The sequence below is a fragment of the Nicotiana tomentosiformis genome, chromosome 10 (genome assembly GCF_000390325.3).
Source record: "Nicotiana tomentosiformis chromosome 10, ASM39032v3, whole genome shotgun sequence".
NCBI classification, from domain to species: Eukaryota; Viridiplantae; Streptophyta; class Magnoliopsida; order Solanales; family Solanaceae; genus Nicotiana; species Nicotiana tomentosiformis.
The window spans coordinates 46,267,033-46,288,992 of NC_090821.1; positions in this window are offsets into that span (position 1 = coordinate 46,267,033).

Below are 21,960 nucleotides of genomic sequence, written 5' to 3' on the forward strand. Positions count from 1 at the left end.
GTTTTAACCAAAACCAAGTAGCAATCACTTACCCCAATCAACTCCACAAATATCCCTTCAAGAATCGCCCAATTCCGTGTTCTCTAGCTCAAAATATGCAAAATGGGTTCAAACCCTCATTTTTGAAATTAATACTGACTGCCCAGATTTCCTTCTTCGCGAACGCACCCGTCCTTTTGCGTTCGCGTAGACCAACTTAGACTGCCTCTCAACTTAACTCTTCGCGAATGCGACCTACGCTTCACGAACGTGAAGCTTTGCAAACTCAGACCTTCGCGAACACGTCCCTCACCTCGCGAACGCGTAGAACAAAAAAATGGGGGTCCCCAGCTACCTTACTCCCCTTCACGAACGCGGCGACACTCACGCGTTCGCGATGCACACACTGCCATACCTTCACGTTCGTGTCCTCTCCTTCGCGGACGTGTAGGGCAAAATCTCACCAACTCAGAAATACTCTTCGCGAACGCGTAAGAGAAAACCAGAAAAAATACAGCAGCAGATGTCAGCTATCTCGCCAAGGCCAAAAATGATCCGTTAACCACCCAAAACTCACCCGAGGCCCCCGGGACCTCAATAAAACATACCATCAAGTCCCAAAATACTATACGAACTTAGTCGAATCCTCAAACCACCTCAAATAACATCAAAAACATGAATCACCCTCCGATTCAAACTTAATGAACTTGAAACTTCCAATTTCTACAAATGATCCCGAAACCTTTCAAACCACGTCCGATTGACCCCAAATTTTGCACACAAGTCATATTTGACTTTACGGATCTACTCCAACTTTCGGAATCGGAATCTGACCCCGATATCAAAAGTCAACCCCCGACAAACTTTCCAAAAATTTGACTTTCGCAATTTCAAGCCTAAATTAGCTACAAACCTTATATTCACAGTACGGACACATTCCTAAGTCCAAAATCACCTAACGGTGCTAACGAAACCGACGAAACTCCATTCCAGAGTCGTCTTCACACAATTTCGACTACGGTCAAAATCCTAAGACTTAAGCTTCTGTTTTAGGGACTAAGTGTCCCAAATCACTCCGAAACCAAAAACAAGACCTTCCGACCAATCACGTAAGCAGAAACAGATAAGAGAAAAACAGTAAATAGGGGATCGGGGATAATACACTCAAAACGACCGGCCAGGTCGTTACAATACTTTCTTACCTTAGCCAATAATTTACAGTATTTGATTAATCACAAGAGTATCTAAATAATCTGACAACTAAATTATGAACAATTAATATCTCGAAATATTATACTGAAATTCTAGACCAAATCCTACACTAGATCATGGAGCATCTAAGAGAATTGCAACAAACATCATATGAATAAATAATAAAGACTTTTTTGGCAGCCTCCACGAATAATGTGGTGGCTCACCTCAATAACTGAATCAACTCTAGCGAACTCGTCAGCTACTAGCTCCATCTTCACCAATAGTATCTGCATAGACATGCAGGTAAGGAGTGAGTTATACGTAAATATAACCCAGTAAGATGCTCGACCCGCCACTTTAATTACCTCTGGTATAAGTGTTAGAAAATACAAACATACCACAACAAGAACAATATACTAAACATGATAATTATACCATAATATAATATATAGTATTAAGAGAGTTAATAATAATTAACTAACAAGAATACACATATCTCAACCCACAACCCACTATGGACTTGTCATAACTGCAGTGAAAGAAAGTAACCAACACCTCTATAAAACCACAACGGTACCACAATGCCTCAAATATATAACGGAGCATACACAATGCTCGCTGAAGCATACACAATGCCCTTAATATATCAAGAAGTATACACAATGCTCAGGTGATGTACAAAGGCATACCCAATGCCCCAATATCATGACTCATAGCCGTATCAAACTCAACACCATGGCTCACAACCGTATCAAAGTATCAAATTCAACATCATGGCTCACAGCCGTATCAAAGTATCAAACTCAACACCATGGCTCACAGCCGTATCAAAGTATCAAACTCAATATCATGGCTTACATACGTATCAAAGTATCAAACTCAATATCATGGCTCACAGCCGTATCAAAGTATCAAACTTAACACCATGGCTCACAGCCGTATCAAAATATCAAACTCAACATCATGACTCACAGCCGTAGCATGCCATCAAACAACTTATAAAATAATGTATTTGTAGCTAGTCTAAGACCACCGACTCTGCCAAGCGCACGATTGTCCCAACACATGGACCACACAGAGAAAATATATTTTTCAAAATGGGTTTTAAAAAAGCAAGTATCAAAGCTTAAAGTCTCACTTACCTCGCTAATGGAAAGTTCTCCAACTTTGCAATGCCTAGAACACCAGCTAAACGGCCTCCAATGATCTCAAACTATTCAAAATATTAATTAACGATATCAATTAGGCTAGTCGGCGTCAAATATAAATATCCCTACTTTTAAACTTAGAGTTGAATCCTAACATTTTATCTACTAAGTGCCATATTTTTAATATCAAATTACTTCCCAATATCTCAATCCAACTTAATATTTTATTACAATTCTTCTAAAGTAATACTCAAACCATAGAAAAAGTCAAAATCTGCCTAACTTAAGAATTAGTAGCGAAACAGTGCCTTAGTTTTAATACCAAAGTCCAAATATGTTCAAGTGCACAATCTGAACGAATTCTCATTTTGATTTGCAAATCCTACATTTACTTGTCTTTTTTTTTTTTTTTTCCTTAAGATCATTTGCATATAACTATTATTCTTCCAATCATTATCATAGTAAATATAAAGATATAAATACCAAATTCTTTACTTGAATTCACTAATATACATGTACAGACTACATATACTTGAGTCAGAGTTCATCTTTTGTAATAAAATATAACGCAATTAATTTTATGTGAACAGACCAATTATTTCATGAGCAATGTTTTGAGAATACTCTCTTAAAGAGTTGTATCATCATTAAAGGGTGAGGTTTCCTTTATTAATAAATTTCATGTCTATTTCCAAGGCATCAGAAGTGCCATAATGTCTGCCACTGTTGTTCCCCAATTCTATTCTTATCACTACTATAATATAATTACAAATAGTATCTCTTCTTACTTTGAGGAACAATTAATGGGTGGGCTAAATATTGTACCTGAGCACCAATGTTGAGTTGCAAGAATTGTCCACTCCTAACTCTTGATACAGCCGTCGTCCTCTCCACCACACTCCACTGTAGCCTTTTTTTTGTTTTTCTATCTAATTACAGTGCCGTCACTAAGGCTGGCAAGTGGGCCGGGCCCGGTCCTAAGTGGGTTTCGCGGGTCCGGTCTTAAGTGGGCCGGTCCTATGCGGTCCGGTCCTAAACGGTCCCGGGTTTCGCGGGCTTATTGTTGGAACCGGCTTGGGACCGGGACCACAAACTAACGGTCCCGGTTAAGTGGGCCGGTCCCGGGCCTAAACGGGCCCAAACGGGCCCAACAGAAACTTTGTATTTTTAATTTTTTTTTTTATAAAAGTTACAGAAAAAAAATAGTAATAAAGATATATAAGCTATATTCGATTTATATACTATATATACATCTTAAAATATATATATACTATATTATATATACATAATATACATCTTAAAATATACTATATACACATCTTAAAATATACTATATATATATATATATAGTATAGTATAGTAGATCTTAAGATATATATACATCTTAAGATATATATACATCTTAAGATTCTTAAGATGTATACTATCGAATATGACTTATAAACTATGTATATATATTATAGTATATATATATATAGTATATTATAGTGTATATATACATTTTAAGATATATATTTAAGATATATATATATATATATATAGTTATATACACACTATACTATATATACATAGTATATTCGATATACTATACTATATATACATATATATATATATATAAGCTTATATATATATACTATACTATACTATATATACATCTTAAGATATATAAGCTATATTCGATTTATATACTATATATACATCTTAAGATATATATATATATATACACACACACTATACTATATATACATAGTACATAGTATATAAGTCATATTCGATAGTATACATCTTAAGATATACTATATATACATCTTAAGATATATATATATATATATATATATATATATATATACAGATATATATATATATATATACACACACACACACTATACTATATATACATCTTATATATACACACACTATACTATATATACATAGTATATAAGTCATATTCGATAGTATACATCTTAAGATATATATAATATATATTGTAAGATGTATATATATTATAGTATAGTATATACTATATATACAACTTAAGATATATATATATATAGATAGTATATTCGATATACTATAGTATATATACATATATATATATAAGCTTATATATATATATATATATACTATACTATAATATTTCATATCTATCTTATATATACCATGAAAGTACCTAGGCTCTGATACCATTTAACAGGATCAAGTGGCGGGCGGTAATCCGCCATGCCTTCTCAATTAAATTAAAACAGAAATCACCGTTTGACCGGGAACTGGACTTGTTTCACACCTCACATCTGGCTTTTATATGCCTGGAAGGTTTTCACCTTTTAAAGATTTCTATTTTAACATATTTGAGAATTGTTAATCTAGCTAATTTAGTACCCTTATATTTAAAGACTGGCGGTAATCCGCACAATCAGTAAGGATATAAGAATTGAAATATACTTGAATTTTATATATAGTTTAATGACTGTATGGAAGGTTAAAAATCTTTACTCAAGCAAGGGGTCTGTCATAATATAATACATACTTTTATTGAGCCCATGTGTCTAGCAGTTCTAACCGTGAAAGAAGATGCCCTTTTAACTCCTTTATCGGGCTGAGGTTCACGGCTGGCTAGACGAAGCCATTAAGGCAAAGCCAATAAGAGCAGTGTTATATCAGACTGTACCAACCATCTTGACACCAAGTCAAAACTCTATATATAAAACTCATTTATATTTTAATAGATGCCGTCGCTTTCATGGTGTATATAGGAGAGAAGTTAGATATTCAACATAGATATGATGTCTCTTAGCCGGACATCGTCACGGCCAGAGAGGAGAGACTAGAAGAAAAGCTAACTAAGAAAAGACAGAAATATGTACCTTGTGGCCAAGAAGCAAGGCCCTGAAGATGAAGAACCGAAAAACTTTTATTTACTTGATCTTCTATTACAATCTACAAACTTTAAACTAACTCTTTACTTACTCTTAGAGAGAGAGAGAGAGAGAGAGAGAGAATTCTAGAGAGAGGGAGTCTGAACGTCTGCCTCTGAAGAATGACCGAATGAATTCTATAAATAGAAAAAGAAAAGGAATCTATGAACAGTAAAAAGTGGGTCCCGTGGGTCCCTGTTACAGTGTTTCTACTGTTGAAACAGTGTATCTACTGTTGAAACAGTGTATTTACTGTTTGAGTGGGGTCCGACAGCTTTACTGTTGCTGTGGGTCCGGCGGCTTCACTGTTTTGTGGGGTCCAGCTATTTCACCGTGCTGGTCTCTTTTCCGCTTCTTTCATTTTGCGGATGAATTCTTCTGTTTCATTTAAGTCTTCTTCAGATAATATTCTTTCTGCTTCAATGGGCTGAGAATCTTCAGCTATATCATCGTTGCTTGTTTCACTCTGCATTGACGTATCTGATTTTTCATATTGATTGATGGAATGAAGTAAATTTTTTTTGACCTCTTCCAAGTATTTATTAATCATCTCTGCTTTATCTCCTTCTTGAAAGGAGATCCTTCTGGCAATATGCCTTACTGAACTGTCATTAATTACCTCTTTCTGAGGTTTGCTGGAATATTCTTGGATTGTCATCTCGATTGAATCTAAGAGTTCTTGACCATATAAGGTTTTTGTTTTGGGATCCTTCTTCATTAGCTTATCCCAAAAATTGTTGTAAAAAATCCTGTATAAGCATGGGACTTGTTCTTCAGTGAATCCGACTTCTGGATTCCACTTGTGTATCCAAGGAATAGAAAATTCCAGAAAGAAATAAATTTGGTTAATTTTTTCTGGATAGCAGATATGATCTGCGTGATATAAATTGTTTATAAAAGGAGAAATTTTTATCCATTCTTTGTATAACATGAGAAATGGATCTGGTAAAATTTTTATTGTTGGACCGTGGTATGACCACCAGTTTAGAAACCAATTAGGAACAGTTGCTGTAAATATCTTTGCACATACTTTTATAAACTAAGTATGTTTGTGTCTATCATTATTGTAGTATAACACTTTATCAAAAGCTTGGATATAATCCTAATAGGTAAAATTCTTTTTATTTTTGTTAAGGCTTATCTGCCTTTCTTTCATTGTGGATATACCCCAGTCTTCAACAGATATAATCTGTTTAATTATAATCTTCGAGAAGTTATAAACGTTCTCGTCTGTGCTATACCCAGAAAAGTACTGAAAATCTGCACTGCCAGTACTGGTCAATATTGTTTCATAGTAGGAACGGATTTTGTATGACTCACCCGGATAGTATAACCCATTTATCAAATATCTTTGGAATATCTTCCATGGTTCTTCTTTTCTCTGAATGTCAGAGTTTTCTAAGAGAAATATTATTTCTCTTTTTGACACTTTCTCGTATGACTTGATATCATCATTGTCATCTTTAGAAATGGAAGCAAAAGTATCACTTTGCTTAACAGAAGTATCTTTTTATTTTTGAGCAGTCAAATATGCTTGCAAATGTGCGTATAACGGACTATCTTCTGGAATATCTTCCAGATGGACGGATGGTCCGATTGATGCTTCTTCTCTGAGAGATATCCTCTCATTGACTAAACTCCTTCTTCCCATTTGTATAACTGGGGAGTTTGATGAGGATCCGTATGACGATCCCGAAGGTGATGACCTTCCTCTGGACTGTGGGGACGATCTTCCCCAACCTCTACCTCTTCCCCTACCCCAGGGGGGTTCCATCCTGTAAATATTCACGGGATAAGAAATCTGGCAGAGAATTATCAATTCCCTTTTTATATTGTATTTCAAAATTAAAAGGGGCTAATTGAGCCTGCCACCTTGCAAATATCATTTTCGAGGCATCATGTTTAAAATCTTTGTTAAACATATATTTAACAGATTGTGTGTCAGTTTTTATCAAAAACTTTTGATTGTATAAGTCGTTTTGAAATTTTAAAACACATTTTACTATGGTTAACATTTCATGTGCCACGGTAGCGTATTTTCTCTGGGCTTCAGACCATTTACCAGAGTAGAATCTAATCAGATATTCATGTTTATCATTGGGATTTATCTGTTTCAAAATCCCTCCGTAACCAATATTAGACGCATCAGTCTCTATAATCTTTTGCCATGCAGGATTAGCAAGGGTTAAGCAAGGTAAAGATTTAACACGTTGCTTAATATTTTTGACCAAAGTAGTGTGACTATCAGTCCAAGGATTTTTATAATTCTTTTTTAGCCTATCATATAAGGGGGCTAAATCACGTGATAGATATTTATAAAACGGCGAAATATAATTTAAACTTCCCAAAAATCTTTGTAACTGAGTTCTATCAGTAATAACATCGGAAAATTTTGAGGCAAAATCAATCGATCTTTAAATAGGAGTAATCTTTCCCTGGCAAATATAATGTCCTAAGAATCGAATGTTAGTTTGGAATAAACTCATTTTTTGTTTTGAGATTACCAAACCATTTTGTATAACAATTCTTTTGAAAATATCTAAATGCTTAATATGCATTTCAAGTGTTTTGAAAAATATCAAAATGTCATCGATATAGACAATGACGAAGTCTAGATAGGGGTTGAAAATATCATTCATAATTTTTTGGAATTCTGAAGGGACATTTTTCAAACCAAAAGGCATAACATTCCATTCATATTGCCCAAATGGAACATTAAAAGCAGTCCTATAAGTATGCTCTTTAAATATTTGAATCTGCCAATATCCAGATTTTAAATCAAAATTTAAAAATATATTGGCGTCATATAATCTAGACAATAAATCTCTTTTATTAGGAATAGGATACCTAACCCACTTTAAATATTTATTCAAGGGCTTATAATTTATAACTAATCTAGGAACACCACGTTCCTTTTCAGCTGCGTTATTAACATAAAAGGCTGTACATGACCAAGGAGATTTTGAGGGTTTTATCAGACCCTTTGATAGCAAACTATCAATCTCTTTTTTGCAAAATTCTACTAATTCTGCGTTCATCTGACAAGGTCTAGATTTAGTAGGAATATCATTCTCAGAGAAATTGTCTTCATATGGAAGAGTGACAATATGCTTTTTTCGATTCCAAAAAGCACTAGGATGCTCAACACAAATATCAATAGCAATCTGCTCGAAAATCAATTTGATTTTTTTCTGTACTTTAGTAGAATTTAAAGTATCAAATATATTCATACTAAACAATTCTAATTGTAAAGAATCAACATGTTTTTGCTTCATATCAATTAAAGCATTAATATCTCTAGTTACTGGATCCATAACAAAAGTATAACTAATCTCTTTATCCTTATAAGTAGCAGTAAAACCTTTCGAGTCAATGCTGGTAAAAGGATAAATAGCGTTAATAAACGGTGTTCCAAGTATAATTGGAGGTTATAACTGATTTTTAACCAAGAAAAAGAAGTGAGGAATACAAACTTTATTCTGACAAATACCCGTATTAGGCAATTTATACTTTATATCTAAAGCATGTCCGGATGCAGATCTAACCATATGAGTAGTTTTTTGAAAATATTTCGTAGGTATTAAACCTTCTTGAATGCAACTAACATCTGCTCCACTATCAATCATGGCAATGTTTGTAATAGAAAAATTATTATCAATGAGAATACTACATTTAATATACCATTTGTGAGCAGTAATAATTTGCATCATTCCTAAAAACATATCATGTTTAGGATTAAAACTAATAGGTTTTTCTTCAATATCATTTTCAAAAATACCTTTATTTTTATCATTAGATTTCTCAGCTGGAGAATTGATTTTCTCAATCTGAGTAATCCTATGATCACAAATCATTTGATTTTGTTTAAGAGATTTAATCTCTCGTTTCAAGTTTTCAACTTCAATTTTTAAATCATCGAAAGAAGAATTTCTTGCAGGAGTTGCATTTTTATTTAAAAGACGGTTATTAACCTCCAGTAAAGAATAGGGCGGAGAATATTCAAATTCTTTTTCAAAAGGTTTTGCAAATTTAGAACTTGAATTAGAACTTGAACTAGCAGCCAAATTAATAATTTTTTCACGAAGTTTTTCATCAGTAACTTCTTTTAAAAGTTCTATTACATTATCAGATGTAATAGTTTTCATATTCAAATTTTCAAATTGTGATTGTAATTTATAAAATTCATCATCACAAGCACATGTATCACCTTTGCAAGTTGTACAAGTATTATCAACATTTTTATCACTATCAGATAAATCAAGTAAATCTATTTCAGCTTCGGATTCTGACTCAGAATAATAATCCGATTCTGATCCAGAAGTGTATAACAAACCATAAACCTTATCACGTAACTCATCGTCTAGTCCTAAGGTTTTCAGCTTTTGAAGCTTACAATTCGGAGCTATATGGCCAAATTTACCACACTTATAACACTTAATGTCAGCTAGGTCTCTCTTAGACCTATTTTTGGTAAATCTAGTAGCCTTACGATGGGCTTTCTTAGCTTCTCGTTCTTCTTTGGATCTATATCTAGATCTCTTCCTCCTATAAGGACTGTCTTGGTTGGGGTATCTATGATACTTATGTTTCTTCTTCCTATGAGTAGAAGTTTCGGGTAAACCGAACTGGGTGCAAAAGTCTCCTAATTGGTTTCTTTCCTTAAGCTTATCCATTTTAAGCTGTCTGGACAATCTTAATTCATTGCACAGGTTTAACCCTTCCTGTGTGCAAATTCCTATCAACTTACCATAGGTATAGTCTCTGTATGGAATTTCACCATAACTACCTCTTAAAATTTTTCTAACTCTTTCAGCAAATAAAGAAGGAAGGCCATCTATAAACTTAGCTTTCCAATGTTCAAGCTTATTTTCTGGTAGTTCCATCACTCTACTCATAAAAGTGTCTTTATACCATCTAAACTCACTTAAAGTCTTACATCTAAGGCTATTAAGGAGAGTACGAACAGTCTCGTTCTGGTTGGTAAATCTACCATTAAAGTGTTCTAATATAGTAAGAATAAGGGTATAAACGGCATCTTCCCTATTTTCCACTAGGGCCATGCCTAAGTTATCAACTCCTTCGTCAGTGGCTTGAGTATTAATAACCATTGCTCTTTCTTCTATAGTCAAATAATTGTCCCACCAGCCACGCAGTTGGCCAGTAAAACCTGCAACAATCATTCTGCAAATATTCCTATCTGTATTTTTCACGCTTTTACAGATAGTTGCATACATAAGCATTCTATGTACAAGAATAGTTAATTTCCTATCAGTCAAACCATCAAGATTCCATTCATAGATTTCGGAACCACTATAAGACGTATTAGTCTGATTCCAATCACGTTCCTCTATTAAAACATCTTGAGGAGTAGGAAGATTGTAATAATAAGTCTGCATTCTAGGTTTATCAGCATATCTGCTATCTGTAAACTTACTATTCTTATTGGGGTAACTTCCGAGTTTATTAAACTCTGATAAAATATCCTTTTTATAGTCAAAAGTAGAATCTAATTTATCAGCAAAATCATTTGATAAATCAATGGGTTTGATATTCAAACCGGATAACTTTTTATCAAGAAGTTCTTCTAAGTCACCAAAAGATTTAAATTTAAAATCCTGAATATCAGGGGGTCTTTGAATATGAGTAAGAACAATTTGAGGTTCTGATTTGCTTCCTGAAGAAGAGGCAATATCAGTCAAAGTCTTTTTAGTATTCATATCCTTAATCAAGATTGTTAAATCATCAAGTTTTTTATTAAGAAAACTAACGTTTTCACCCAAAACTTTAACATATAAACTCAAATAATTATTTTGAGAAATCAGTTTATTAATTTCTGTGATGCTGACTGCGGCAACATCTTCATCAATAAATTTTTAAAATGCAGTAAAAGTAATACCTGTATTATTAGGTAAAACAAAAGATGATTGAGGAGGGTAAATGGCTTTAGTAATATTGCCATTCCCGTCTTTATAAGATCTTTCTAAAACTTTTATAAAAAGTGGTAAATATGTGGTTATAAACCAAGGAACAAAATACATAATTTGATTATGTAAAGCACAAGTTTCATAAAACTCTTGGGAAATATTATTTAAATCCTCTTTACTATAAGTATCAAAAAACCAAGTTTTAAACTGGTTCCGTTTATCAGAGAAAAATTCTTTTTGAATATAACCTCTAGCTTGTGATCCTGGACTAAAATCAATTTGGTGTGGAATCATTAAGTATCATTGGGGTCAAAATCCATTTCGGACGCAGAAGGAATATCCTTATCAGAAATATTATCATTATCCTGAACAATATTTGTCTTGGGGTTAATCTTAACCCTTTCGACTGGCTTATCACCTACTTTAGTAGAAATTGTGTGTAAAGATGCAGCACGATTTCTAGCTGGTCCATAGACTGGCTCAACAGGAGAAATGTGTTGAATATCAGGCAACAGTCTACGACTAGTAAAGGAATGTCTATTATAACTAGAACTAATAGTAGGCAACAGTCTATTATTAGAAAATGACTGTCTACTATAAGTGGAACTATTATCGTCAAACTGAATGCAAATCCTACCATCCGGATTTTGAGTAATATGAGAATACTCAGTATTACTGACAGCATCAGTTATCTGACTGGGGGATATAACCGAATCCAAAGTCCATGTGGTTGGAAAATTAATTTCTTCCCACTTAATAGGTCTCCTCGTGGTGACCTTTGACTTTGCAAAATTCGTTTCCACTAGAATAGTCTGATCAGATGTATCATATAATTTACATCTGGGGTTTAACGTAGATAGTAATTTAAAATAAATTCTATACGATAAACATATCAGTTCAGAACCAGGCGCATAATTATAACCATGCGTTTTCACATTTAATGTTAATGCATCAAGTATATTAACATCAGATAAAGATAATTACAAATTGGGTTGAGTATTAAAATATACTGGGCCATAGGCGACAGTAGATTCAATAGAACCCATCAGAGACTGTCTAAAATTTAAATTTCTGGCATCTCTGAGAGCAGCCAAAAATGTCTTTGGTAACCCTTTAAGGGTTAAAGGCTTAAAAGCAATTTGAACCATACCAATATGCAAATAATTATACTGGTGTTTATAAACATCTACATCATGCTTGTTTAACAAACGAATAGTCTGTTCAGACGAATTTAAAGCTAAATATTGCTCAGTTGTTTTAACAAGTTGTTTAGAAGAGAGTTTATCAAACCATCCATAATCATAGCATGATGTAGCTTTATTCAAATCAATGCGTTATATTTTTATTATAGCATTAAAAATCATGGCAATATCTTTCTTAGTCTTCCTCCCCCCAATGGAATGAGCACAACAAGGTGCTAATACCACCATTGAGAAGAAAAAGAAACTAATCAAGATGTGCCAAAATACAAGTTACATATTAATTTACATGGTATCTGTTACAAATTTCATAAATCCTTCAAGGTCCGGAGGAATTTCCGTTGGTGGTGGCGGAAATGAAGCTTGCTCATCACTGATTCCAGGCGAAGCATCATCCTCCGCAAGTTCAGCTAGCATTTCTTCATAAGCTTCGTCTACCTCTGGTTGTGATTCAGCAAGTCCAAAATTTCTTCTTTCCGAACGGATCCAATCTCTAAAAAGTACTGATTTTTCCAAGCTCTCCCTCATAGACGCTCTATAATCACCGAGTTGAAGTTTTGCTTGACTGAAAGCGCTCTTTGATGCCACTGTTGAAGCTTGAATAGTTAAAATATCTCGGGCCATCCTTGAAAGAATCGAAAAGTATTTTTCTTTATCCTTCCACCATTCCAAAATATTAAAGGAGCCGTCGGGATTCACTTCCTCAATTCCCTGTGACAAATAAACTTTAAGCTCATTTAGTTGTGAAAAATCACTAGTACTAGAACCTTGAGAACCCCTGAACCCTGCCCAAGCACTAAGTGCTCTTACTCTCGCAGTTCTTTTAGATGATTGAGAACTAGAAGAAGAAGGAGTTGGAACATTTGGTCTAGCATGATCTAATGCAACTTGATAAGCATTATAAATAGTTTGAACATTTATTTTAATTGAGGCTATTGCGTTCGGAAGTTTAAAAAACTCCTCATCTTCAAGTGCTAAACCATTATAAATAGTTTCATACCAAAATTGAGGACCTCCTAATTTCATAGTAGGATTTAACAATGCAGCAATGCTATAAATAGGGGAAATAGGGAAAAAATATTTTTTAAACTTTTTTCTCATGGAATTAATAGCAAGTTGATAAATTTCCCCACCCTCTGAAAAATGATCAAACAAATTTGCAAGTTCTGCAATATAAAGTAAACAGTTAGAAATAGTAGGATAATATTGCCCAGAAAATTCATTTGTAGCAATATGAAATTTTTCTAAAAAATCTACAAGCATTTTAACATTAGCCCAATCCGCATTTGTAAGGTGCTCATCATCATCACTTACATGAGCATTAAACGTTGAGTTTATGGGGTTTCTATATTCATATGCAATAACTAAACTTTCATACATGTAATTCCATCTAGTTGGACAAGGTTTAGGAACCTTTCTTTCTCTTAGGCCAAATTCATCGCATCTTTTAAAATATTCTCTAAGTCTACTTCTACGGTTTGAATAAAAAAGCCAATTAAGAGCCATTTTAACCTTTTCAATTTCAACATTTAAAATTCGCATACCATCACCCACAATTAAATGGTAAATATGACAAATACATCTAACATGAAAAATGTTACTAAATACAGGACTTAGTATAGTGGTAAGCAAGACTACATCATTTGTGTTACTAGTAGCATTATCCATTGAAACTGACATTATTTTATCACTAATACAAAAATATCCGCAATCGTGCTAGAAATAAACTGTCCTGTGTGACGTGAATTAATTATTCTATAAGCAATAATGCGCTTTTGCATTATCCAATACTCATCAATCCAATGACTGGTAACAGTAAGGTAATCACAGTCATTACCACTTCTACCAATATCAGTTGTAATAGCAAGACGATAATTTATATGAGTAAATAAATAGCGCAAATATTGTTCATATTCATGTTTATATTTATAAATATCACTCTTTACGGTTGTGCGAGGAAAACCTTTATAAGTAGGATTATAAATTTTTCTAATATAATGCACAAAGTGGGGGTTAGAAGGAAAACTATAGGGTAAGCACATAACAGTGACCATTTTTGCCAATTCTTCCCGATCTTTTTTTGGATCATAATATAAAATACCACCGGTAACAGTGTTAATTCCCGGTTGAAATTAATTTGACCCGGTACTAAGGTCAGCCTGACTAGGTGCACTTGTCCCCTCAGCCAAAGCTTTCATATGAAAATATCTAGCTTTATCTTGAGGGTGTAGCAATATGTGTCTAGTCAAACTTCCAGTCCCCCCCGACTTCCAACATATTGAAAAATTAACTCTTTGCCACAAGTTTTACACTTAGCCCTATTTTTTTCTCTTAGTTGAGTAAAAAATTGCCAAACAAGAGATGTTTCTGCCCGTTTAGGAGGTTGTCTAGAAAAAGTAGGGGCACTAATATGAGGGTCAGACGGGGAATCATCTAGATTATTATTAGTTGGGTTAACTTCAGGAGCAGGACTAGTGGGTGTATCATCATCCGGTTGCATTTTATCAAAATCTATTTCTTCATCATCATTTTCATCAATAGTTGGATTACCATAAAGAGTATTCATATATTCATGGTTTAATTGTTCACCGGGTGCAATATTATGGAAAAATTGACTCTCGGTAAATTGTAATAAACTATTATCGCTATCAAGAATAGGAGGTGTAGGACGGGTAACATGTTTGGGCCGGGGAGCCGGGGGAAGTGGAGGAGGAACATATTGGCCACTAGATTCACCACTCTTCGATTTTTCCTTATTTTTACTAAACATATTTTTTTAAAGAATAAGCCATCTTAATTAATCAAGCAAAGTAAATAAAATAAACAAAATTATAATATTTAAACTTAAGAGTTGGAACGAGTTTACCGAAATGACGAACAACTTGTTGGAAATTGATTATCGTTAAAGACTTCAATTCACCAACTTCACAATTGTTTCAAAAATTATAACAATAAAGTAAGCAATAATAGCAATTATAGAAGTAAATTAGAGAGAGATTGTGATAGATTGATGATTTTGTAAGAAAAAATAAAATAATGATGGGGTATTTATAGTTGCAAATAGGGAAAAAGTGTAATTATAAAAAGTTTGGGATTAAAACAAAGTTGAGGGGTTAAATGGCTATTTCATAAATAGCCAACGGCTATTTTTGACAGCCCAACGACTATTTTTGACAGCCCAACGCTAAGGGACCGGTCCGGTCCCGGTCCGGTCCCGGGCCCTGGCGGGCCAAACGGTCCCGGGCCTGATGGGCCCAATCATAGGACCGGCCCATGAGACCGGACCAGGCCCGCTAAAACCGGACCAAATGGTCCTGGCCCGTTTAGCCGTTTGGCCCGTTTGGCCCGCGATCCCGGGCCTGGACCGGCCCACTTGCCAGCCTTAGCCGTCACTCTGCTCCTCTAGGTATCTTAGAACTAACAACCCCCTTTTACTTATGTTTTCCAAGCGTGACTTCATACCTGGCAGCTAGGAGAATGGGTTTGGCCCAAACTCTTTATCCTTTTGTGAAAATTATTTTCTAAGGTTGTATAGTGTTTGGCCCAATAACTACTAACTAAATTTCTTCTTCTTTCAAATAGTTAATTAATATATAAATAATTTCGGCCTATTACAACTTTTATGTTAAAAACTGAGAAAAATAAGAATTTTTGCCTAAAAAAATATTATTTGAGTTGACTTCGGTCAACATTTTGAGCAAACGGACCCGGATTCATATTTTGACGGTCCCAGTGGATCCGTATCATGATTTGGGACTTGGGCATATGCCCGAAATCGAATTCGGAAGTCCCTAGCCCGAGATATCGGACTTTGTTGAAATTTGAAAGATAAAGGCTTAATGAATTCCAAATGTTTGACCCATAGTTGAATTTTTGGATATCGGGTTTGTATTTTGGTTGCGGAACCCGGTATAAGTCCAATACCATATTTATGACTTGTCTGTGAAATTAGGTGAGAAACGGAGTTGGTTTGACGTGATTCGGACGTTCGGTTGTGAAAATAGAAGTTTTAAAGTCTTCTTGAAAATTTCCTTTGATTTGGTGATCAATTCGTAGTTCTAGGTGTTATTTTGGCGATTTGATCGCGCGAGCAAGTTCGTATGATATTTTAGAACTCGTGTGCATGTTTGGTTTGGAGCCCCGAGGGCTCGGGTGAGTTTCCGATAGGCTACAAAGTGTTTTGAACTTAGAAAACATAGTAGCTGCTGCAACTGATCAGCAGACTTCCCATTTGCAATGTCTGGCTCGCAAATGTGAGCCTCGCATTTGCGAAGAGACCATCACATTTGCGAGTAGTGGGTTGGGGGAAAGACCTTCGCAATTGCGAAGTTTTGATTGCATTTGCTATCCTGGCAGTCTGCATTTGAGAACACTAGTTCGCATTTGCGAAGGCAACAACCATAGCCATTCTTTGTATTTGCGATCACCGGGTCGCATTTGCGATCATGCCTGAGTTTGCATTTGCGAACTATTCTTCGCATTTGCGAAGATTGCAGAGGTGTGATATTTCTCGCATTTGCGATGAAATCTTTGCATTTGCGGTCTTCGCAATTGCGAAGCCTAGGTCGCAAATGCGACATCTGCAGCTGAATAAATATGAGTTAGACGGGATTTTTGGTTCATTTCTCAAAAAAAATTTCAAGACTTCTTCTTCCCCAAATCGTTGGTGTGTGATTCTAAACTAGTTTATTTCAATCTTTCATTACATTTCACAAGTTTTTATCCTAAAATCTAGTGTTTTCATGGTGGAAATTTGGGTGTTTGGGTAGAGTTAGAGATTTTTGAATAATTGGGATTTAGACCTAAAATTGAGGTCGGATTCCAAAATAAATTACATAACCGGGCTTGGGGGTGAATGGGTAATCGGGTTTTGGTCCGAATTTCGGGTTTGGACCAAGCGGGCCCGGGAGTTGACTTTTGTTGACTTTTTCAATAATGACCTATATTGAATCTTTTGCACTCGTGGGTAATTTCTAAGGCTTATTTTGAATCATTTGGTTAGTAATTTGCTAGATATTTTTGGTTCGGAGGCTGGTTTGAAAGGCAAAGCTGTGGTTGAGCTTTGAGTGGTCTTTGAAGCGAGGTAAGTATTGTGTCTAACCTTGACTTGAGGGAATTAGGAACCCTCGAACTATTTGCTACGTGAATTTCATGTGAGACGCGTATATGTGAGGTGACGAGTGCTTATGCGCTACCGAATCATCTGTTTTCTCCCTGTTTCCCCGTTCTTCTTATATTATCTCTTTCCCTGTCTTAGTTGTTATATGGTCTAAATGTGTTTCCATATCTAATTGCTACTTGTAGTCATTGTTTCCTCCTGTTCATGATATTAGTTCTTTCCATAGTTTCATACTCTCATACTATTTGCTCAAGTTAGTTTATCTGTACCTTGTAGTTGTAAATTCTGGATTGGTCTCGCTGTATAGTATTGCTTATTCGGTTTATCATATTGTACAAGGTTTCCTATTTGTTGAGTTTGGTATCTTGGAATTGTAAAGTGTTTTTTTATGATTTGAATTGTGAGTTTTAGTGTGCTTATTGAGTACATGATATTGATATGGTGGGATCGGGTTGCACGCCGCAACAGGTGAAATAAGGGTGATATGTTGAGGTGGAATAAGGGTGAATTTGTACTATACGGTGGGATCGGGTCGCATACCGCAATATATATATATATATATATATATATATATATATATATATATATATATATATATTCATTATTGACTATTGTTGATATCGTTACAGTGAAACAAGGGAGGAGTTTATGTTGTCTGGTGGGATCGGGTTGCACGCCGCAACAACCTATATGTTTCCATTTCTTGAGCTGTGTTGGTTTTCTTTTGGTATTTGTATCCGAATTATTAAAGATTGGTGATTCTAGACGACACTGGTTTATTCTTGAGGTTGTGGTTATTATTTTCAATTGGTTGTTTAATTCTGTTCAGTATTCCCATTTTCTGTCATTATTATATACTGCGTTCAGGTTGTAGTGTAGGTGAACCATCTTAGCCTCGTCACTACTTCGTCGAGGTTAGGTTCGGCACTTACCAGTACATGGGGTCGTTTGTACTGATACTACACTCTACACACTATGCAAAATTTGGAGACGGTCCCAGTGGCGGCTACTAGAGAGCTCGGATTGGACAGCCTGCGGAGACTTGAGGTACAACTGCTCAGCGCCCACAGCTCCTGAAGTCCCCTTCTTTATTTTTATTTTGCTATGTATTTTCATTCAGACAGCTTTGTATTTATTTCAGACCCTTGTATGTATTACTCTAAAAGCTCGTGCACTTGTGATACCAGGTTCATGGATTCATAGCGGATGTTTTACGGTTTTAGCTTCCACATTTATATTTGGTTTATTGCAATTAAATCAATTCTTCTTCATTAATTAAATTTAAATTGTTAAAAAGGGTAAATTATTCTAACGTCGGCTTGCCTAGCAAGTGAAATGTTAGGCGCCATCACGGTCCCGACGATAGGAATTTCGGGTCGTGACAGTTGGTATCAGAGCACTAGGTTACATAGGTCTCACGAGTCACGAGCAAACTTAGTAGAGTCTAGAGGATCGGTACAGAGACGTCTGTACTTATATTCCGGAGGCTATGGAGTTAGGAACAGTTTCACTTCTATTCTTCTCTGTCGTACGATTTTATTCTATCCTTGCTGATTCGACCATTCTATTATGTTCTCTCGCAGATGGAGAACGCATACCGCATCTTCAGCTGAACAGCAGCCGGAGCCCCCAGTGGAAGCTCCTACGAGGGGCAGAGGTCGAGGCCGAAGTCGTGCCAGAGGCCGAGGCAGGGGCAGAGCTCAGCCCAGAGCTCGAGCAGCAGCACCAGCAGTGGAGCCTCAGGTAGAGTTTGATGAGGAGGTTCCAGCCCAGGCTGTGCCTGTCGGACCAGCTTAGGTCCCGGCGTGGTTCATTGCCACCCTAGTACTTCAGGATGCTTTGGTCCGTTTGGTGGGCCTTTTGGAGAGTGTGGCCTAGACTGGCGCATTCCCCAAGGAATCAACCATCTTTCAGGCTGGAGGAGGAGAACAGACTCCTACTACTCATACTCTAGAGTAGATGGCTCCCCAGTATCAGACTCCAGCAGCTCATCCAGTCAGAGTAGTTTATCCGGTTGTTGCGGCATAGGCCGGTGATGGGTCAGCTATGTCTTCCGAGGCTTTATGGAGATTGGACAGATTTACCAAGCTCTTCCCAGTTCACTTCAGTAGTGCTCCTTCAGAGGATCCCCAGGAGTATCTTGACAGCTATCATGAGGTGCTACGGAACATAGGTGTAGTGGAGACCAATGGGGTCGATTTTGCTGCATTTTAGATGTCAGATTCCGCCAAGAAATGGTGGAGAGATCATTTGTTGACCAGACCAGCTGGATCGCCTGCTCTTACTTGGGACCAGTTCTCTCAGATCTTCCTAGAGAAGTTTCTCCTTATCACATTGAGAGAGGAGCATCGTCGTCAGTTCGAGTGCCTCCAGCAGAGCAGTATGACTGTTACTCAGTATGAGACCCGTTTTGTAGATTTGGCCCGTCATGCTCTTCTTCTGCTTCCTACCGAGAGAGATAGAGAGAGGGTGAGGAGGTTTATTGATGGACTTGCTCAGCCTATCAGATTGCAGATGGCTAAGGAGATTGGGAGTGAGATTTTTTTTCAGGCGGCTGCCTATGTCTCCAGGCGAGTCGAGATGGTTCTTGCTTAGGGAGGTCAGGGGTCTGACAAGAAACCTCGTCATTTCGGTGGGTTCAACAGTGCCTCATCTGGAGGCAGGGGTACTTTTGCTAGAGGCCATCCTCCCAGGCCGTTTCATTCAGTGCTTCAACTATCCCACAGTGCTTTAGGGAGTTATGGTCCTTATGTGCCTCATTCTGGACAGCCAACCTACAGTGCACCACCAGCTCCTATCAGTGCACCCTCTATTCAGTATTACTACCGTGGTAATCCGGCCCGTTCGAGTCAGTCTTGGTTTCCACCGCCACAGCACTAGGATGGATGTTTCGAGTATGGTGGTTATGGGCATATTAGGAGGACCTGTCCGAGATTATTGGGCATCATGCCACAACATCAGAGTTCTCGTGCCATGGTTCTGGCACCAGTGGCTACACCTCCTGCTCAGCCAGCCAGAGGCAGGGGTCAGGCAGCCAGAGGTAGACGCCAGATTGTTAGAGGTGGAGGTCGGGCCGTTAGAGGTGGAGGCCAGCACGCTAGAGGTCAACACAGGGAGGTAGTTCAGGGTGGTATGGCCCAACCCCGATGTTATGCTTTTTCAGCCAGGCCTGAGGCTGAGTCATCTGACGCTTTTATCACAGGTACTGTTTCAGTTTACAGTAGATATACTTCAGTTCTATTTTATTCGAGTTCTACATAATCCTATGTGTCATACTATTTTGCTTCATATTTGGTTGTGCCTCGTGATTCTTTGATTGCTCCTGTGTATGTGTCCACACATGTGGGGGATGCTATTGTTGTAGATCGTGTTTATCGTTCTTGTGTGGTCACCATTGGGGGTCTTGAGACTAGTGTAGATCTTCTACTTCTTGATATGGTTGATTTTGATGTTATCTTGGGTATGGATTGGTTGTCACCTTATCATGCTATATTGGATTATCACGCCAAGACGGTGACCTTAGCCTTGCCGGGGTTGCCTCGATTAGAGTGGAGGAAGACTCCTGGCCATTCTACCAGCAGGGTTATCTCTTATGTGAAGGCTCGACATATAGTCGAGATGGGGTGTCTAACTTATTTGGCTAATGTCCGCGATTCTAGTGCGGAGGTTCCTTCCATTGATTCAGTGCCAGTTGTTCGTGAGTTTCCAGAGGTTTTTCGTTCAGACCTGCCGGGGATGCCACCCATCAGGGATATTGATTTCTGTATTGATTTGGCTCCGGGCACTCAGCCCATTTTCAATTCCGCCATATCGTATGGCCCCGCCAGAGTTGAAAAAATTGAAGGAACAGTTGCAAGATTTGCTTGATAAGGGCTTCATTAGACCTAGTGTCTTGCCCTGGGGTGAACCCGTGTTGTTCGTGAAGAAGAAGGATGGATCAATGAGGATGTGCATAGATTATTGGCAGTTGAACAAAGTTACCATCAAGAACAAGTATCCATTTACGATGATTGATGACTTATTTGATCAGCTTCAGGGTGCCAAGGTGTTTTCGAAGATTGATTTGAGATCTGGCTACCATCAATTGAGGATTAGGGCATCCGATGTCCCTAAGACAATGTTTTGGACTCGTTACAGGCATTATGAGTTTCTGGTGATGTCCTTTGGGTTGATAAATGCCCCAGCAGCATTCATGGATTTGATGAACCGAGTGTTCAAGCCTTATCTGGACTCCTTTGTTATTGTGTTTATTGATGATATCTTGATCTACTCCCACAGTCAAGAGGAGCATGAGCAGCATCTTAGGATTGTGCTTCAGACTCTGAGAGACATCCATTTATATGCTAAAATTTCAAAGTGTGAGTTTTGGTTCAAGACTGCTTTGACTACAACACCGGTGTTGGTGTTTCCCACAGGTTCAGGATCTTATACAGTATATTATGATGCGTCCCGTGTAGGGCTCGGTGCGGTATTGATGCAGGA